General features: G+C 39.4%; 1 long non-coding RNA gene across 1 annotated transcript; it reads right to left on the bottom strand.

The window, feature by feature from the left end:
* Window positions 1-13988: 13988 nt before the first annotated feature.
* Window positions 13989-15981, bottom strand: LOC109503122. Its single transcript, XR_002162020.3, has 2 exons — window positions 15721-15981; window positions 13989-14634 (listed from the first exon to the last, which is right to left on the bottom strand). It is a non-coding gene; the product is annotated as an uncharacterized LOC109503122 (long non-coding RNA).
* Window positions 15982-16332: the final 351 nt, after the last annotated feature.

The following is a 16332-nucleotide window of genomic DNA, read 5'->3' as shown; positions in this document are numbered from 1 at the left end:
ACAAAACAAGCAAGTGAATAAAAATATTCCTAAGGTAAAAAAGAGCAATTTACAAAAGAAGAAAACATTGTTGAACAAATATATGAATAGATCCTCAAGACCACTTGCAATCAGGGAAATGGATAACACAGCATTGTGTATATAATGATATATACACAATGAAATATAGGATGAGTTATTTCACACTAACTGAACAATTATATGAACATCTGGTATCGCAAAGTGTTGCCAGAATGTAAAGCAACAGGAACTCTTTTACACTAACAGAGGGATTATAACCTGGAAACATATGTGACAATATATCAAAAATGAGCATATCTAGGGGTGCCTGGGTGGCTCAGTTGGTTGAGCGTCCGACTTCAGCTCAGGTCATGATCTCACAGCTAGTGAGTTCCAGCCCCGCATCAGGCTCTGTGCTGACAGCTCAGAGCCTGGAACCTACTTCAGATTCTGTACCTCCCTCTCTCTTTGCCCCAATCCACTCGCATTCTGTCTCTGTCTCTCTCAAAAATAAACATTAAAAATGGGCATATCCGGGCGCCTGGGTGGCTCAGTCGGTTGAGCGTCCGACTTCGCTCAGGTCACGATCTCACAGCTAGTGAGTTCCAGCCCTGCATCAGGCTCTGTGCTGACAGCTCAGAGCCTGGAGCCTGCTTCACATCTTGTGTCTCCCTCTCTCTCTGGCCCTCCCCCTATTCATGCTCTGTCTCTCTCTGTCTCAAAAAATAAATGTTAAAAAAAAAATTTTTAAATAAAAAAAATAAATAAATAAAAATGAGCATATCTATCTATATTCTGACCATGCAATTCCTAGATAAATGATAAATGATAGCTAGATAGATAAATAGATAATAGATACAGATAGATCCTAGAGAGACTGTCTACAAATAGACAATATGTAGAGATTTTTAAATAATGAAATTGCTTAGAATTGCAAAATAATTAAAAGCAACATGAATATTCTTTAACAAGAAATTGCTTAAATAGTGTGGTTGTAGAGGACAATACAGAATAAAAAATAAACTGGCACTGTAACATGAACATCTCACAAATAATTCTGTGATAAAAAAGCAAGTGTGCACAAGTGTATCAAATATGTAATGTTTAAGTTGAAAATATATAAACAATCCCACATATTTTAAGGAAATGATAATGAAATAGAAATATAAAGAAGTACATAGGAATACTTATGTATACCTCAAACTCAGGATATTCATTAGATCTGGAGGGAAAGAAGAAGACAGGCACCAAATGTATAACATGTTTTTATCTCAGTGTGGATAATGGGCAAGAAATTACTCATTAAATAGATACACTCTTTAAATATCAATTTTTTGGGGCACCTGGGTGGCTCAGTCGACCGACTTCGGCTCAGGTCATGATCTCACGGTTTGTGAGTTCAAGCCCCGCGTAGGGCTCTGTGCTGCCAGCTCAGAGCCTGGAGCCTGCTTCTGATTCTGTGTTTCCCTCTCTCTCTGACCCTCCCCCACTCATGCTCTGTCTCTCTCTGCCTCAGAAATAAACATTAAAAAAATTTTTAATAAATAAATAAATAAATAAATATAAATTTTTCACAATAAATTTAAAATATTTTAATTTAAAATTGTTTAAATTTTAAAAAATAAAAATAAAATGATTTAAATTAAGTTTAAAATATTTTAATTCAAAATTGAAACTTAAAATTCTTTATAATTATATTTTATTATATAACAATTATATATCATATAATATTTATTATATATAAATTATATGATGTATTAAAATATATAAATATATTATATAATAAACATAATATTTTATAGAATATTAAATTTATTATATATAACATTAAACATATAATAAGTGCACTGAATAAAAATTGTATATTATATATAAATATATATTTTTTATAAAATTATATAATTGTTATAATCAATTACATTATTTATTTATTTTAATATAATTTATTGTCAAATTGGTTTCCATACAACACCCAGTGCTCATCCCAACAAGTGCCCTCCTCCCTGCCCATCACCCACTTTCCCCTCTCCCCACCCCTCATCTACCCTTAGTTTGTTCTCAGTCCTTAAGAGTCTCTTAGAGTTTGCCTTCCTCACTCTCTGTAACTTTTTTCCCCCACTTCCCCTCCCCCATGGTCTTCTGTTAAGTTTCTCAAGATCCACATATGAGTGAAAACATATGGTATCTGTGTTTCTTTGCCTGGCTTATTTCACTTAGCATAATACCCTCCAGTTCCATCCAGGTTGCTGAAAATGGCAAGATTTCATTCTTTCTCATTGGCAAGTACTATTCCATTGTATATTTAAACCACATCTTCTTTATCCATTTGTCAATTGATAGACATTTAGGCTTTTTCCATAATTTGGCTATTGTTGAAAGTGCTGCTATAAACATTGGGGTACAAGTGCCCCTATACATCAGCACTCCTGTATCCTTTGGGTATATTCCTAGCAGTGCTATTGCTGGGTCCTAGGGTAGTTCTATTTTTAATTTTTTGAGGAACCCCCACACTGTTTTCCAGAATGGCTGCACCAGTTTGCATTCCTACCAACAGTGCAAGAGTGTTCCCGTTTCTCCACATCGTCTCCAGCATCTATAGTCTCCTGATTTGTTCATTGATTTGTCCATTGTTAATGGCCATCTAGATGCCTTCTTTAAAAAAGTGTCTATTCGGGGTGCCTGGGTGGCTCAGTCGATTGAGCCTCCGACTTCAGCTCAGGTCATGATCTCACAGCTTGTGAGTTCGAGCCCCGCGTCAGGCTCTGTGCTGACAGCTCGGAGCCTGGAGCCTGCTTCAGATTCTGTGCCTTCATCTCTCTCTGCCCCAACCGACTCACATTCTGTCTCTGTCTCTCTCAAAAATAATGTTTATACATTAAAAAAATTTTTAGAAAAGTGTCTATTCTTGTCTTCTGCCCATTTCTTCACTGGATTATTTGTTTTTCAGGTGTGGAGTTTGGTGAGTTCTTTATAGATTTTGGATACTAGTCCTTTATCCAATATGTCATTTGCAAATATCTTTTCCCATTCCAACAGTTCCCTTTTAGTTTTGTTGATTATTTCCTTTGTAGTGCAGAAGCTTTGTATCTTGATGAGATCCCAATAGTTCATTTTTGCTTTTAATTCCCTTGACTTTGGAGATGTGTCAAGTAAGAAATTGCTATGGCTGAGGTCAAAGAGGTTTTTTTCCTGCTTTCTTCTCTAGGGTTTTGAAGGTTTTCTATCTTACATTCAGGTCCTTCATCCATTTTGAGTTTATTTTTTTGTATGGTGTAAGAAAGTGGTCTAGTTTCATTTTTAGGCATGTTGCTGTCCAGTTCTCCCAGCACCATTTATTAAAGAGACTGTCTTTTTTCTCATTGAATATTCTTTCCTGCTTTGTCAAAGATTAGTTGGCCATACATTTGTGGGTCCAATTGTGGGTTCTCGATTCTATTCCATTATTCTATGTGTCTCTTTTTGTGCCAATACCATACTGCCATGATGATTATAGCTTTGTAATAGAGGCTAAAGTCTGGGATTGTGATGCTTCCCATTTTGGTTTTCTTCTTCAATATTACTTTGGCTATTCGGGGTCTTTTGTGGTTCCATACAAATTTTAGGATTTTTTTTTTTTTAGCTTTGATAAGAATGCTGTGCAATTTGATTGGTATTGCATTGAAATACCAATTTGGGTAGTATTGACATTTTAAAAACATTTATTCCTCCAATCCATGAGCTGGAATCTTTTTCGATTTCTCTGTATCTTCTTCAGTTTCCTTCATAAGCTTCCTATAGTTTTCAGCATACAGATTTTTTTACATCTTTGGTTCCTAGGTATTTTATGTTTCTTGGTGCAATTGTGAATGGGGTCATTTTCTCTATTCTCTTTCTGTTGCTTCATTATTGGTGTATAAAAATGCAACCGATTTCTGTACATTAATTTTGTACCCTGAGACTTTGGTGAATTCAGTCTTATTTGTTTGGAGATTTTTGATGACTGATTCAATTTATTCACCAGCTAAGTGTCTGTTCAAATTTTCTATTTCTTCCCATTTGAGTTTTGGTAGTGTGTGGGTATTTAGGAATTTGTCCATTTCTTCCCGGTTGTCCAGTTTTTGGCATATAATTGTTCATAGTATTCCCTGATAATTTCTTGTATTTCTGAGAGATTGGTTGTAATAAATCCATTTTGATTCATGGTTTTGTCTATTTGGGTCCTCTCTCTTTTCTTTTTGAGAAGCCTGGCTACAGGTTTATCAATTTTGTTTGTTTTTTTCAAAAAAACAACTCTTGGTTTCATTGACCTGTTCTACTGTTTTTTGGATTCTATATTGCTTATTTCTGCTCTGATCTTTATTATTTCTCTTCTTCTGCTGGGTTCTGGGTGTCTTTGCTGTTCTGCATCTAGCTCCTTTAGCTGTGCTGTTAGATTTTGTATTTGGGATTTTTCTTGTTTCTTGAGATAGGCCTGCATTGCAATGTATTTTCTTCTTAGAACTGCCTTTTCTGCAACCCAAATGGTTTGGATTGTTGTATTTTCATTTTCATTTGTTTCCATATATCTTTTAATTTTTTCTCTAATTGCCTGCTTGACCCATCCGTTCTTTAGTAAGATGTTCTTTAACCTCCATGTTTTTGGAGGTTTTCTAGACTTTTTCCTATGGTTGATTTCAAGTTTCATAGCATTGCTATCTGAAAGTGTGCATGGTATGATCTCAATTCTTTTATATTTATTGAGAGTTGTTTTGTGACCCAGTATGTGACCTATCTTGGAGAATGTTCCATGTGCACTCAAGAAGAAAGTATATTTAGCTGTTTTGAGATGTAGAGTTCTAAATATATCTGTCAATTCCATCTGGCCCAATGTATCATTCAGGGCCATTGTTTCTTTACTGATTCTGTGTCTAGATGATCTGTCCATTGTTGTAAGTGGAGTATTAAAGCCTCCTGCAATTACCACATTCTTTCAATAAGGTTGCTTATGTTTGAGATTGTTTTAAATAATTTAAAATATAATTTTATTTAAAAGGTAATGTATGATCTCAATCATTTTGTATTTATGAGGCCTGATTTGTGACCCAGGATGTGATCTATTTTGGAGAATCTCATGTGCACTTGAAAAGAATGTATATTCTGCTGCTTTAGGATGAGACATTCTGAATATATCTGTGAAGTCCATCTGGTCCCGTGTGTCATTCAACAAGTGTTTCTAGTTGATTTTCTGCTTAGATGATCTGTCTGTTAACGTAAGTGAGGTGTTAAAGTCCCCTACTTTTATTGTATTATTGTCAATGAGTTCCTTTATGTTTGTTATTAATTGTTTTATATATTTGGGTCACTCTAAGTTGGAGGCATAAATATTAACAATTGTTAGATCTTCTTATTGGATAGATCCCTTTATTATGATATAGTACCTTTCTTCATCACTTGTTATACTCCTTGGTTTAAAATATAGTTTGTCCAAAACCATAAGATACCTAAGAATAATCCTAACCAAAGAGATAAAAGACCTGTACTCTGAAAACTAAAAAACACTGATGAAAGAAACTGAAAATGACAAAAAGAAATGGAAAAACATCCCATGCTCATGAATTGGAACAACAGATATTCTTAAAATGTCTATATTACCAAAGCAATCTACACATTTAATGCCATCCTTATCAAAATACCAGCATTTTCCACAGAGCTAAAACAAACAATCCTAAAATTTGGATGGAACCACAAAAGCCCCTGAATAGTCAAAGAAATCCTGAAAAAGAAAAGTAAAACTGTAGGTATCACAATTCTGGACTTTACACTATAATACAAAGCTGTAGTCCTCAAGACAGTATGGTACTAGCACAAAATCGGACACAGAGATCAATGAAACAGAATGGAAAGCCCAGAAATTGACCCACAACTATAAAGTCAACTAATCTTTGACAAAGGTTGAAAGAATATCCATTGGAAAAAAGACAGTCTCTTCAACAAATGGTGTTGGGAAAACTGGACAGCATTATGCAGAAGAATGGAACTGGACCACTTTTTTACACCATACACAAAAACAAATTAACAAATTCAAAATGGATAAAACACCTAAACGTGAGACAGGAAACCATCAAAATCCTAGAGAACAAAGACAGAAACCTCTTTGACAACAGCCACAGCAAGTTCTTACTAGATATATCCCCTGAGGCAAGGGAGACAAAAGAAAAAATAAATTATTGGGACCTCATCAAGATAAAAAGCTTCTGCACAGCAAAGAAAACAATCAACAAAAACTAAATGGCAGCCTACAGAACAGGAGAAGATATTTGCAAATGAAATATCTGATAAGGGGTTAGTTCCAAAATCTATAAAGAACTTACCAAATTTAACATCCAAAAACCAAATAATCCAGTCAAAAAATGGGCAGAAGACATGAATAGACATTTTTCCAAAGAAGACATCCAGATGGCTAACAGACACATGAAAAGATGCTCAACATCACTCATCATCAGGGAAATGCAAAACAAAACTACAATATTACCTCACATCTCTCAGAATGGCTAAAATTAACAACACAGGAAACAAAAAAATGTTAATGAGGATGTGAAGAAAGGGGAACCCTCTTACACTGTTGGTGGGAATGCAAACTAGTGCAGCCACTCTGGAAAACAGTACGGAGGTTCCTCAAAAAGTTAAAAATAGGACTACTACTCTAGGATCCAACAATTGCACTCCTAGGTATTTACCCAAGGATACAAAAATAGAGATTCAAAGGGGTTCATGCACCCTGATGCTTATAGCAGCATTATCACCAATAGCCAAACTATGGAAAGAGCCCAAGTGCCCACAGACTGATGAATGGATAAAGAAGACGTGGTATATATACACAACAGACTATTACTTAGCCATCCAAAAGTATAATATCTTGGCATTTGCAATGACATGGAGGGAGCTGGAATATATTATGCTAAGTGAAATAAGTCAGTCAGAGAAGGATAAATATCATATGATTTCACTCATATGTGGAATTTAAGGAACAAAATAGATGAATGTATGGGGGAAGAATAAGAGACGGAGGCAAACCATAAAACAGATACTTAACTATAGAGAGCAAACTGAGGGTTACCAACGTGGAGGTGGGAGGGGGTGTTAAATAGGTGGTGGGTATGAACTTTTGATGAGCACAGGGTGCTGTATGTAAGTGAATTTTACCCCTAAAACTAATACTACACTGTATATTGACTAACTTGAATTTAAATAAAAACTTGAAAAAAAGAAAAAAAAGTGTAATGAAAATTTATGAATAAAAATTTTAATATCAGAGTTTTATAATACATAATGAATGTATATTTTATTACATGAAACTTCTGAAATAGTAGTCATTAAAAATCTTTCAATAAAAATAAACCTGTGAGTGCAGGGATCTTTTTTCTGTTTGTTCACTAATGTATCTCAACTGCCTAAATATGTGCCTGAATGTATTAGCTACTTAATAAATATTTATTGAATATTTTACATAAGGTATGTTGGCCTCCTCTTTTGTTTTGTTTGCATGATTTTGTATTGCTGAAATTTTATTTTGATGGATTCAGTTTTATTAAAATTTCCCTTTGACATTTAAATGTTCTGTTTCTTTTATATGTAAAACATTTCTCCATTATGAGTTGTACTTAGTGATTAGATTTAAAAATTTACTCTTTAATCTACCTGAAACTCATTTTATTAAAGAACGCAATGTGGTTTTTCCCAATTCTATTTATTGAACAAGCCATCCTTTCTCTACTGACCTATGTGCCTCGTTTAAACATATTTAAATTTTTTAATGCTTATTTATTTTTGAGAGAGACAGAGACAGAGTGTGGGCAAGGGAGGGGCAGAGAGAGAGACACACACAGAATCTGAAGCAGGCTCCAGGCCCTAAGCTGTCAGCCTAGAGCCTGATGCAGGGCTCAAATTCACAAACCATGAGATCATGACCTGAGTCAAAGTCAGAGGCTTAACTGACTGAGCCACCCAGGTACCCCTAAACATATTTTAAATTCTTTCACACAAAAGGGTCTCTGTGCTATTTATTTGTCTCATTGGTTATGTTTGTCCCAGTCTCTTCTTTGAACTAGAGGTTTTATTATGCAAAAAAATAAGGTTTTTTAAACAATCACTTTTAGCAGGCTGGAACCAGTGAAGATGAAGAATTAGTCCTGAATGTGGAGAGCCAAGGGAGGGACAGGGAATTCTCAGAGGCCTGGGCAGCTATCCAGTCAGGACCTTGTGTTTGTCTTTCCAGGCAAGAGTCAGCCACAACATACACCAGCAACCCCAGAATCCCACCCCACACCCCACAATTTCATCCCTGGGCCTCTGTGTACATGTAATACAACTTTGGTTTTCTCTCCTGTTAATCTGTCTCAGGTAAGTTTAATTTTTAGTCCATCTGGAAGACCTTAAAAGATATAAAAGGTTTTTTCTTCCTTCAGTTGGCGTGGTCAGCAGGACACTTTAATTTGCTGGACACTGCTTGCTCTGGCTGCCAAAGCTGAGAGATTCTGTAATATCTGACCTATAGCTAGCAGAAGGTAAGATTTCTTACCATGTTGCCTTCCCAAATCTCCATCTGCAGGGTCCAGTGGAGCGAGAGTGGTGACTCTTTCTCTCTAAATTCAGATCAGCAGAACATGTTGTGCAACTGGTTCCTTTCGCTTAGTAATCCTTGGTAAAAAATTAGTAGAGTGATCTTTGGTTACTGATCCATTTCCTCCGAGAGATAGTCTTTTTTTTTTCTTTGTGTCTTTTATGTTGTTTGTCATAAAAAGGAATTATCACAGGGCAGAGCACAGGTGTAGACCCTTTGAGCCTGCTATTCAAGCTGGTCCCACAGATTGATAAGTTTGCAGTTCTCATCAGACCAGTGTCCATTTGGACAAACTTTTATGTGTATTAATGTGCACATGAGGCAAAGGCAGTTGCTAAGGAACACTTTGGAAGCCAAAACCACAAAATTGGTGGGCAAGAGTCTAGCACTTAAAAGCTGTTAGAGTGCTCGCTACCTAACCCAAAAATTCCTGGGTCAGAATAAGTTGATCAAGGAATGGATTAGATTGACACTAGGTCACCTGCCAAAACAAACTTCATGCATTGAGGTACACAAAAAACCCCACAAAATCCCCAACTCTGTGACATATCCCTCTCAGGTATCACCGTGACTCCAAGACACCTAAAGCTTGGCCAACACTATTAATGTGCATATAAGAAAAAACAGATGAGGTTTTCCCTTTCATCTTGCTCTATGTCCTAAGATGTTGGCTTTGTGACCAGTCAGAATAATGTCTCTGGTCTCTGCCATCTGGAGGGTGCACTTACCACTTATCGAGGTACACCCCGGTGGCCCTTGGAATAGACTGGGGATTCAAGACACGTCTTTACAAGCAACACTCTCTCTGTTGGCCATGTGAACTCTAGGGGTTTGTCATAATGGATGCCAGCCCATAAGGGCCTTTGTTGTCCCAGACTTCATTGCTTGACAGTGCAGGAAAAATCCCATTCCAGTAACACCTGACCACTGTCAGAGATTTGCAGATCTGTGACTGGAGATGTCTCCCATTTGTGGGACATCAGAGACATAGTAGACACCACATAATTCTTAACCATCTGTGCAATGGAAGTCTTTGCATTCTTAAACTTTTCTTGGAGTAAAACTTAGGTCATGGGGGCTACATCATCTATGCCCTCTTTGGACACCTCTTGCATCTATGGTAAAGCCTGAAAAGTTGCCTCTGGGTCTTTCCACAGAGAGGCTTATTGGATTGTATAGGAACAATTGTGTTGCTACTGGAAAAACAATATACTAATGCTGATCCCAGTTGGCAGTGGCCAGATGGTGGATCTTTTGAATAGGAAAAACTTCTATATTTGGAAAATTTTTTAGGCAGTTCTCATTCTAAGCAGCTTCTTTATTGGTATTTATGGGAGGATCAGTTTGTAAATCACTTGGATTCTTACCTTCTGCAAGTACAAGTACTCCTGTTGCTAATGGGCATGTAATTGCTGCCCTGTTACAAGGTGTTCCACTCCTTTCTAAAGTTGCCGGTGCTCACTGTTCAGCCCATACAGATGAAACTGACATTGTATCTTTAGGAAATGGTAGGGCTGACAGCTGCCCAATACACAGTCCCACATGAACCCCCTTATCCTTTCTCCACCCAGTTTCTAACCCGACCTATATTCCTCACTGATATTAACTATCAGGCAAATGCCCAAATCTGAAAAGGACACTTGGACACAAGAGTGCCAAACAATTATCAGATGGATTATGTGTTAGGCCAAATGAGCTTCCTCTATCCCCTTTTCTTTTAACCTTTTGGCTTGCACTTATCTCCCACCAAATGGGACATAGGTGCAAACAGAATAATGAAAGAAATAAGACAATTGGTTTTGCCCTGACACCCACAAATTATTTCCAAGTGCACTACTTATAAACCTCACCAACTCTCTGGAAGAAATCGGTGTGCCCCGGGAAGATCTCCTAGACCCATGCTGGATTTTATAGATTTGCCCCCAGATTTGGTCTGTTCTCACTGGTTGATCATTGCATGTTTAGTAGATGGAGAGTGGTATCCAACTGGACATGCTGATGCCACAACAGTTGTAAAGAAATTAATAACTGAGATTATTCCTTTTTTTCAACATTTATTTATTTTTGGGACAGAGAGAGACAGAGCATGAACGGGGGAGGGGCAGAGAGAGAGGGAGACACAGAATCGGAAACAGGCTCCAGACTCTGAGCCATTAGCCCAGAGCCCGACGCAGGGCTCGAACTCACAGACCGCGAGATCGTGACCTGGCTGAAGTCGGACGCTTAACCGACTGCACCACCCAGGCGCCCCATAACTGAGATTATTCCTTATTTTGGCATTCCTTCAGTGACTGAGTTAGACCAAGGAACTCACTTTACAGCAGAGATAAACCACAGACTTGCAAAAACTCTGGGCACTCATTAAATCACATACCTCATATCATCCTCAATCAGAGCAAGTGGAACTTAAAAATATTTACATAAAAAAGACCTTAGAGAAGATTAGTCAAAAATTGGACTTAAATGGCCAGAAGCATCGCCCTTTGCCCTTATTAATACTCCAAAAGGAGGCATGGATTGACCCCTTTTGAAATAGTGTTTGGTGGTCCAATATCTACTTGCACCTCTGAACTTTTCATTCAGGGATGAAGTGAGAAATTTTATGATATGACTAACTATATAAGGATTAACTTGTTTATTTGAAGCATACCATCAACAGGTAAAAGAGGCATTGCCTCCACCAACTGATGTGTACTTTCAACAAGGGAAGTGTCTACATCAAGGTCTTTAGAATAAAAGACATTCTGGTACCTTGTTGGGAAAGGCTCTATGAGGTGTTAATGACAACCTACATGCCATCAGAATATAAGAGAAATCCTGCTGGATTCATGCAAACTGTACCAAATAGACCCAGATCAACACCTGCAAGGCAACTGGGAGACCATATCCTACAGGTGACCTGAAAATAGGGCCAAGTCCCAGGTCCCAGAAGCAACATCACCATGATGTAGACAGTTTTTCCTAAAAGCACTGATAAAGAAACTACTCTTTTACCTACCCCCTCCTTTTTTTAAACTCCTGGACTTATATATTTTTTAATACTAAAAAAGTATATGTATATACTTTTTAATCCTTTCTCCTATTTTAAAGATTATTTGTTGGGAGGCTGAGGAGTGCTTGTCTATCCTACTTCCTCCACTATAGGGTCTTTTCCAATCTGTGTCTTGCTCTTACTAACCCTCTGTTTTTCAATAGGTCAGGCATGGACCAAAAACTTCCTTATGCCAGTTTACCAAACCCTGTCACATTAACAAATCAGTTTGACTGTTGGCTATGTCAACATCTAGATATTGGAAAAGAACCTGAGCTAGTCTTTGCTCCTGCAGATGTGAACCCCTGGTTGCCTGAGCATGGAAGATGGACAGATGACAAGGTATGGTATTCACAACCAGAAGAACATCATTCTGATTCTTTCCCTGGTGAGCTACTTGGGCTCCAGAAAATCTCTACAGAATCTCAAGGACTATCCCTTGTCAGAGTAAAGGCAATAGCTGAAAAATTTCCCCTTTGCATTGAAAACAGACTTGTCACTGGACTTTTCCTGGGAGATACACCAAAACTTTATTGCAACCAAATCCTGTGGTTTGATACTAAAAATAGCATTTTTAAACTTAGCAAGGAAATTAAAAATAACTCTAGCATAGACATTTGCCAAATCACCAAATGTTTTATACATCAACCCTGTACAATACAGGATACCTCAGCTACTCCCTTGTTAGACTACCCAATTCCACAAACTATATTTGAGTCCATCAAAACTCTGGATGCACTTGGCTAGGTGACAAAACTAAATTTATCGCTGCCAGAACTAAACTACAGGCCTCCTACATCACCTTTTTAGCAACCTGTTCTGCTCTCATAGATTGACAGGATGTGAAAAATGGAGATGTGTGGATATTCACATTATCAAAGGTCACAGAACACTCCACACTTTGAAAGTTACAGGTTCAGATCTAACTTTGTCATAAACCACACTGATCTCTTTATGTTATGTGGCAATAAGGTCTACAAAGTTTTCCCACCTAAATGGTCAGGATGATGTGGACTTGGATACCTGGATCTTTTTGTCACTAAGTACTCCACCCTAAATGCCAGGCAAATTATAAACTTGGGCTTCTTTGTTCATAAAATTGTGCTACATAAACATTCCCATTGTAGAAAATCCACTGTTACATCATTATTCCAAGTTCTTTTCAGCATTGAGGGTCTTATTCCCAAGTTTTGGAGATTATAAATTAGAAAAAGCAATCCTAGAACTCTCTATGGTGATGTAACAAGAGTTCAGTATCACTATGCAAACTTTGAAAATACTCCAATCAGAACTTAGCAGCGTAGCCTCTGTGGTACTCCAAAGTCATCGCGCTCTGGGCCCATGGACTGCCCTGCACAGAGGAACCTGGGCGACATCAGTGGACAGTGTTGCTTCTCTATAAACCCAACAGGACAGATTAATCTCACCTGAATCTGTTAAAAGAAAGGATTCATGTTCTTCATTAGACAGATGAAGCACAGACTTTCTGCTGGACCCATCTATTTCCAGGTTGAGGGGATTGGTTCAAGGGGCTGTGGGGAGGTATGCTTCCATTTGTTCTTCTCTGTTCATTAATCTTCATTCTAAACTGTGGTCTGTCTGCTGTTTGTAGATCTCTTACCTCATTTACTGCCCTGCTTTCTCCCTCCCCAGTCACCAGCTTGGCTTTAATATGTGAAACTTGCAGGGAAGTGTCAGAGGATGGGACTGTGGAGGCCCAGGGTAGGCCGCCCCCACGTGTGCCACAATGGCATAATGATTACCTCCAATTAAAGCTACTTCAGAGACAGCCTGTGCAAGAAGGACACTCAGACCTTCCTCCGCCCCTCTGAGAGAAGGAATACATCTCCCATGTCAAAGGTACCCTCCCTGTAGCAGGAGAGAAGGAGACCCTTATCACCAGAGGTGGGAAATTTCTCACCAGAGGTGGGAAATTTAGGGCAGAGGAGGCCGTATGATAACCCTTGTTACTTTTTACTAATTTACCACCCCAGACCAAAATCTGTTTAGAATCCCTTACGAATTGAAGCTCCCAACATTAAGCTTTCTTTGTCCTGTCAATGCCTCACAGATTTATTATCTCTGTGTCTGAAAAGTATAAAACTGCCTGCCTTGGTCACTTCCTTGGGCCTCAATTTCATTATTGGGCCTCTGTGCACGCTTAATAAAACTTGGGCTTTTTCTCTTGTTAATCTGTCTCGTGTTGATTGAATTATTAGTCCAACTGGAAGAACTTGAAAGTAGAGAATTTTTCCATCCCTTCAAAAACAAGCAATGCTGCTTCAGGGCCCAGATGACAAGAGGAGACAGAGCTGAGATCAGACATGCTCATCTCTCCCAGCACAGTTATAAGCAAGAGAAAAGCAAGCTAGAACAAGATGATGAGTAGATTATTTTATTGTTTTGCTTATCATCTGTGGAATGGCATAGGAATCATTATCTGGGGTTCCCAGGGCAGGCAGGCTGCAGACATGTGATCAGAGTTCAGAAAATGAGTGTTTAAGAAGGCACAGATTTCTGGATTCCAGGTAAGAAGATTCTTGAGAACATGGTTTGAAGTCTTCACCGAAATGTCTCAGCAGTGCAGGCAGACCCAAGAAAGATGACCTTGCTCCTTTCTGCCTCTATTTCTGCTCTTCTTGGCTCAGAATCCACTTCAGCAGCAGCCTCCAGATGACTGACTGCTCCCTCCACAGCAGCTGGAGCCCCCCAAGGGCTGGCTGCAGCAGTCAGAGCTCTGGTGCCTGTGGCGGTGGGATCTGCGTCGCCTGTGGTGGCTCAGACAGCAGCCACCACCCCCAGAGCTACAGCAGCCACCACCCCCAGAGCTACAACAGCCCCCGCCCCCAGAGCTACAGCAGCCTCCACCCCCAGAGCTGGAGCCACAGCAGGAAGAGACTGGAGGGCACTTTGGGGGACACTTGGGGGGGCACTTGGGTGCAGGACACTTGGGGGGGCATTTGGGAGGGGGCTGGCACTGCTGCTGGTTCTGCTGGCAGGACATCTCTGCAGGCAGGGTCAGGAGCTGAGGGAGAGTCACACAGTCAGACCCAGGACACAGAGCCCAGAGCCCCACCCCTTCCTGTTTTCAGTATCATTTCTAGCGCCTTATTTTGAAAGTCTTGAGATCAGACATAAAATCATCTCTGACATTTTTATCACTCTTACTGGTGTACCACGTGTCTTCTTTCACACAGTCACATTTCAAACCCCATTTGTCAACAATGTCACCTCCAAATATATAAAGAAAGTTGATGCTCATTACCACTTCCTTGGTGTCAGAGAAAAAGACATGAAATAAATTGACCCCAGGCCAGCATTCATTTTCCCGTGTCACCAAGAATCTTGCAAACATCCAGTTTAGGGACCATTTTAGCACAGAAAGCCTCTTCAAGGAAAAAGCAAAAACATTCTCTCTTGGAAGGATTTCTGATATGTTTTTGGTTTTGCAGAATATAGAAAATCACAATTGCAAAGGGCCTTGGAGTTAATTTGTCCCAACCGACTCAATTTATAAATGAAGAAACTGAAAGGAAAAGAGGCAAATCCACTATCCCAGTGCTATTCACTAGCTTGTCACAGTTCCGTTCTCAGACTCCTCGACTCCCAACCCAGTGCTCTAATCCATGTAGTCCCCCTCCCACGGCCTGTTTTCCAGGAACATCCCGGGGCTTCTCAGCTCCAGTGTGCCCTCAATTCCCAAGAATTCTTGTTGGAATCTAAACAGATCCACAGGTGTCTCTGATTCTCTCTTCTCTTAAGTACCAACATCCTCAACACACTGTTCCTGCACTTGGGCCCAGCTGTATTTCCAAAACTATATTCCCACTATGTAACCCACTCTAGCATAATCTAGCCATCAATGTTTTTATTTTATTTCCTAACACCAGAGAAACACACCCAGCTACTGCTGTCTCTAAAACTCTAGCGTATAGCACACAAATCTTCCCAGTTGCTTTCGGTCTTTCTCACCCATCCCACCCTGGCCCTCCTGATTCAGATTTTCTGGGTCCTCATCCTTGTCCTTCAAACCAGAGCCCAAGCCTCTGTCCCCTGCTCTGTCTGAGCTCCCTCTGTAGAAGGCTCTGCTCTCTTTCCCAGGGGCACTTACCGGTGCACAGGCAGCACTGGGTCTGTCAGTACCTCAGGAGAGGAGTGCATGGAGGGGCTCTGTTCCCAAGTCCCTTTTATCCTGGCCTTGGGCTCTGCCCCAGCCTGTGAGACAGGACCTGGGGATGACAGGACCGCCTCCTGCCACCCACATGGTCCTGTGACAGGTGATGAGTGGCAGCTCCTCCCTGCCTCCCTCTAGGGACTCAGGGTAGCTCCTCCCAGCTAGGAAAGTACCTGCTTCCAATGGGGACTGTGGTAGGTAGAAATGGACATACTCATTTCTGGAGTCCTCTGCTGCCTTTTTTCTATGGAAAGATTTTCTATTCATGCTTAAGGACCTGGTCACACAGCCTCTCCTTTCTTTCCACCTTAGATAGTAATTTTCTATCCAGACCTTTGTGGGTGGGTTTTTTAATGTTTTTATTATAATTTCAGTTAGTTAACAAACAGTGTTATATTAGTTTGAGGTGTACAATATAGTGATTTAACACTTCCATACAACACCCACTGCTCCTTACAGCAAGTGCACTCCTTAAATCCCATCACCTATTTCACCCATTCCTCCCTTCGCCCACCATCAGTTTGTTCTCAATAGTTAAGAGTCTGTTTC

The sequence above is a fragment of the Felis catus genome, chromosome C1 (genome assembly GCF_018350175.1).
Source record: "Felis catus isolate Fca126 chromosome C1, F.catus_Fca126_mat1.0, whole genome shotgun sequence".
In the NCBI taxonomy this organism is placed as follows: domain Eukaryota; kingdom Metazoa; phylum Chordata; class Mammalia; order Carnivora; family Felidae; genus Felis; species Felis catus.
The sequence above is the reverse complement of the archived record's forward strand: the minus strand, read 5'-3'. Positions and strand labels throughout refer to the sequence as shown.